This window comes from Tachypleus tridentatus, chromosome 4 (genome assembly GCF_004210375.1).
Source record: "Tachypleus tridentatus isolate NWPU-2018 chromosome 4, ASM421037v1, whole genome shotgun sequence".
Lineage (NCBI taxonomy): Eukaryota > Metazoa > Arthropoda > Merostomata > Xiphosura > Limulidae > Tachypleus > Tachypleus tridentatus.
This window is the reverse complement of record NC_134828.1, coordinates 7972484-7978309: the sequence shown is the minus strand read 5'-3', so window position 1 is coordinate 7978309 and position 5826 is coordinate 7972484.

Genomic DNA, 5826 nt, shown 5'->3' with positions numbered 1-5826 from the left:
TCTGTAGTGGCTATTGGTGTATAAAAGACATTTAATTTCTGTAGTGACATTTAATTTCTATGGCTGGTGTATAAAAGACATTTAATTTCTGTAGTGGCTATTGGTGTATAAAAGACATTTAATTTCTGTAGTGGCTGTTGGTGTATAAAAGACATTTAATTTCTGTAGTGGCTGTTGGTGTATAAAACATTTATGTTCTGTAGTGAATACTGGTGTATAAAAGACATTTAATTTCTGTAGTGGCTATTGGTGTATAAAACATTTAATAATTTCTGTAGTGGCTGTTGGTTATATAAAAGACATTTAATTTCTGTAGTGAATACTGGTGTATAAAAGACATTTAATTTCTGTAGTGGCTGTTGGTGTATAAAAGACATTTAATATCTGTAGTAGCTGTTGGTGTATAAAAGACATTTAATTTCTGTAGTGGCTATTGGTGTATAAAAACATTTATGTTCTGTAGTGAATACTGGTGTATAAAAGACATTTAATTTCTGTAATGGCTATTGTGTATTAAAAACATTCAATTTCTGTAGTGGCTATTGGTGTATAAAAGACATTTAATTTCTGTAGTGGCTATTCGTGTATTAAAAACATTTAATTTCTGTAGTAGCTATTGGTGTATAAAAACATTTATGTTCTGTAGTGAATACTGGTGTATAAAAGACATTTAATTTCTGTAATGGCTATTGGTGTATTAAAAACATTTAATTTCTGTAGTGGCTGTTGGTGTATAAAAGACATTTAATTTCTGTAATGGCTATTGGTGTATTAAAAACATTTAATTTCTGTAGTGGCTGTTGGTGTATAAAAGACATTTAATTTCTGTAGTGGCTATTGGTGTATTAAAAACATTTAATTTCTGTAGTAGCTATTGGTGTATAAAAACATTTTTGTTCTGTAGTGAATACTGGTGTATAAAAGACATTTATTTTCTGTAGTGACTGTTGGTGTATTAAAAACATTTAATTTCTGTAGTGACTGTTGGTGTATAAAAGACATTTAATTTCTGTAGTGGCTATTGGTGTATAAAAACATTTATGTTCTGTAGTGAATACTGGTGTATAAAAGACATTTAATTTCTGTAGTGGCTATTGGTGTATAAAAACATTTATGTTCTGTAGTGAATACTGGTGTATAAAAGATATTTAATATCTGTAGTGGCTGTTGGTGTATAAAAGACATTTAATTTCTGTAGTGGCTGTTGGTGTATATAAAAACGTTTATGTTCTGTAGTGAATACTGGTGTATAAAAGACATTTAATTTCTGTAGTGGCTATTGGTGTATTAAAAACATTTACTTTCTGTACTGGCTGTTGGTGTATTAAAAACATTTAATTTCTGTAGTGACTGTTGATGTATAAAGGACATTTAATTTCTGTAGTGGCTATTGGTGTATAAAAACATTTATGTTCTGTAGTGAATACTGGTGTATAAAAGACATTTAATTTCTGTAGTGGCTATTGGTGTATAAAAACATTTATGTTCTGTAGTGAATACTGGTGTATAAAAGACATTTAATTTCTGTAGTGGCTGTTGGTGTATAAAAGACATTTAATATCTGTAGTGGCTATTGGTGTATAAAAGACATTTAATTTCTGTAGTGGCTGTTGGTGTATAAAAGACATTTAATATCTGTAGTAGCTGTTGGTTGTATAAAAAAGACATTTAAGTTCTGTAGTGGCTATTGGTGTATAAAAACATTGATGTTCTGTAGTGGCTATTGGTGTATAAAAGACATTTAATTTCTGTAGTGGCTATTGGTGTATTAAAAACATTTAATTTCTGTAGTAGCTATTGGTGTATAAAAACATTTATGTTCTGTAGTGAATACTGGTGTATAAAAGACATTTAATTTCTGTAATGGCTATTGGTGTATTAAAAACATTTAATTTCTGTAGTGGCTGTTGGTGTATAAAAGACATTTAATTTCTGTAGTGGCTATTGGTGTATTAAAAACATTTAATTTCTGTAGTAGCTATTGGTGTATAAAAACATTTATGTTCTGTCGTGAATACTGGTGTATAAAAGACATTTAATTTCTGTAATGGCTATTGGTGTATTAAAAACATTTAATTTCTGTAGTGACTGTTGGTGTATAAAAGACATTTAATTTCTGTAGTGGCTGTTGGTGTATAAAAACATTTATGTTCTGTAGTGAATACTGGTGTATAAAAGACATTTAATTTCTGTAGTGGCTATTGGTGTATAAAAAACTGTAGTGAATACTGGTTTATGTTCTGTAGTGAATACTGGTGTATAAAAGACATTTAATATCTGTAGTGGCTGTTGGTGTATAAAGACATTTAATTTCTGTAGTGGCTATTGGTGTATAAAACATTTATGTTCTGTAGTGAATACTGGTGTATAAAAGACATTTAATTTCTGTAGTGGCTATTGGTGTATAAAAACATTTATGTTCTGTAGTGAATACTGGTGTATAAAAAACATTTAATTTCTGTAATGGCTATTGGTGTATTAAAAACATTTAATTTCTGTAGTGGCTGTTGGTGTATAAAAGACATTTAATTTCTGTAGTGGCTATTGGTGTATTAAAAACATTTAATTTCTGTAGTGGCTGTTGGTGTATAAAAGACATTTAATAGTTCTGTAGTGGCTGTTGGTGTATTAAAAACATTTAATTTCTGTAGTGACTGTTGGTGTATAAAAGACATTTAATTTCTGTAGTGGCTATTGGTGTATAAAAACATTTATGTTCTGTAGTGAATACTGGTGTATAAAAGACATTTAATATCTGTAGTGGCTGTTGGTGTATAAAAGACATTTAATTTCTGTAGTGGCTGTTGGTGTATAAAAACGTTTATGTTCTGTAGTGAATACTGGTGTATAAAAGACATTTAATTTCTGTAGTGGCTATTGGTGTATTAAAAACATTTACTTTCTGTACTGGCTGTTGGTGTATAAAAGACATTTAATTTCTGTAGTGGCTGTTGGTGTATAAAAGACATTTAATTTCTGTAGTGGCTATTGGTGTATAAAAACATTTATGTTCTGTAGTGAATACTGGTGTATAAAAGACATTTAATTTCTGTAGTGGCTGTTGGTTTATAAGAACATTTTGTTATTCCGAGTGAAAGGCTTTCAGTTGAAGGTTTATATTTTAATGAAACGTTTGTGTAGAAATTGTAAAGCGATTTCTTTTCTGTCCGCTTAAATAAAGGTAACACATTTGTGTTGTGTGTGTTCTTTTATTAAAATGTTAACCTGGCTACTGATGTCAAGTTTGATTATACGTTTCATATGAAGTTTCTAGTTATTACAATAATTTTCCCTGTTTACAAAAATACTTCGAGTTCATTACGCCTTTAGACAAGATGTGTGGATAGTCTTAAATCGATCCGTAGTATTGATTAATATGAAGGACATCGAAGCGAACAAACAGACGGACTCTATTTGTTTTATATTAATCACAGAGCTACACAATGGGCTATGTGTGCTCTGCCCACCACGGTATCGAAACCCGGTTTTTAGCGTTGTTAGTCCCCACACATACCGCTGTTCACCTGATGGTCGAGACGGTACTGAACTCCGTAGTTACGAACAGATCGATTAATATAGGGGGCGGGGCCTATTGGAAGATAACCAATCCTGCACAATGACTCAGAAAGGTGTGGTTAAATTAGCATGTATCAAGCTCGGTCCATGTAACCGTTTCTGTTAAAGATTTAGAAAACTTTTGTTGCTATTTGTTCAACTTCTCATATGCCCCACTCTGTTACAAGTAATATGAAAGCCGTAGAGAAATTTGTATGGTTATAATGAGTGCGGGAGATTTTAAATTTTATCTTTTTTTTTTCTCGTATTGAGGTCAAGATCACCCAGTTGAACATTCTTAGTAAACCAGAGTAGCCTGCAAGGTCTATAGATTATGTTTAATTTATCATTTGGCAACATAAGTTGTTTATGAGAAACAAACGAAAAACGAACCAATGAGGAAATGAGGTTTCAGACCCTCCGTCTCCCTCAACACACTAAATCACACTTCCAGGCACCACACACTGAACACACTTCCAGGCACTACACACTGAATCACACTTCCAGGCACCTACACTGAATCACACTTCCAGGCACTACACACCACACTTTCACAGGTCCAGGTGCACTACACACTGAATCACACTTCCAGGCACCACTACCTGTCATACACTACACACTGAACACACTTCCAGGCACTACACTTCCTGACACCACGCTGAATCCGCTTCAGACGCTCACCTGCAGCACTTCTGAACACACTTCCAGCCACTACTACACTGAACACCTTCCAGCACACACACACTGCACCTGCACACTTCCAGGACACACTCCGGCGCCGCACTGGACACTTCGGACGGCCGCTGAACACCGGACCTGCACACACACTAGACACTGCACTGGATCACACTTCCAGGGCACGGATCACACTGAACACACTTCCAGGCACTACACACTGAACACACTTCCAGGCACTACACACTGAATCACACTTCCAGGCACTACACACTGAACACACTTCCAGGCACTACACACTGAACACACTTCCAGGCACTACACACTGAACACACTTCCAGGCACTACACACAGAATCACACTTCCAGGCACTACACACTGAACTGACACTTCCAGGTACTACACACTGAATCACACTTCCAGGCACTACACACTGAACACACTTCCAGGCACTACACACTGAACGCACTTCCAGGCACTACACACTGAACGCACTTCCAGGCACTACACACTGAACACACTTCCAGGCACTACACACACACTTGAACACACTTCTAAGCACTTCCAGGCACTACACACTGAACACACTTCCAGGCACTACACACTGAACGCACTTCTAAGCACTACACACACTGAACGCACTTCCAGACACTACACACTGAAACGACACTTCTTCCAGGCACCACACACTGAATCACACTTCCAGGCACTACACACTGAACGCACTTCCAAGCACTACACACTGAACGCACTTCCAGGCACTACACACTGAATCACACTTCCAGGCACTACACACTGAATACACTTCCAAGCACTACACAGATACACAATGTTCTTTAAGGGCCTTTATTCATTTTAGTTTCATTTTACTTCGTCATTGAATGTGGTTCAATGGTAAAGGATAAAAAAAAACAACCCTGTGTGTGTGTGTGTGTGAAAGCCATGACTCCACAAGGAAACAACCTAGAGACCTAGAAACTTTCTACACATACTAAGAGGATTTTTAGGGTATGAATCCATGTATTATTTTTCAGGTTTGGTCTATAGCCCTATAATTCTACTTCTTGAAGGTCTATACAAAAGTGTCATGTTCTTCTTATTCTCACTTGGAGATTTCTCACTAAATAATATTTTTCAACATGTGAAGAAAAATCGAAATGCTGTAATTAAAAAGTCAAAATGAACCGAGTTTAGGAAACGCCAACACAGAACTTGAAGAAAAATATGAATTAGAAGTTTTGTAGAATTGGTAGACTGGAAGGAATAAAAACTATTTGTTTTTTAAAAAAAGGTTGAATTTGAGTTATGTTTGGAAAATGGAAACAAACAAATGAGTTAGTGCATAGCTATAGAAGTTACTAAAATAATGAAAACCTTTGACTGGTACACTCAGACATTAGAATCTCACAACATAGCACGATACTTTATGCTAGTAACAAATAAAACAAATCGACTTATTTTTAACAGCGAGTTAATATAAACAATCATTGGTACGAACTTTCAAGAGTGGACTTTCTCAGTATTCCAGCAGTTCTATAACCTTCTTACTTTCCTGGAAAAATACTAAGACCAGTGACGAATTTAATACATAGCAAA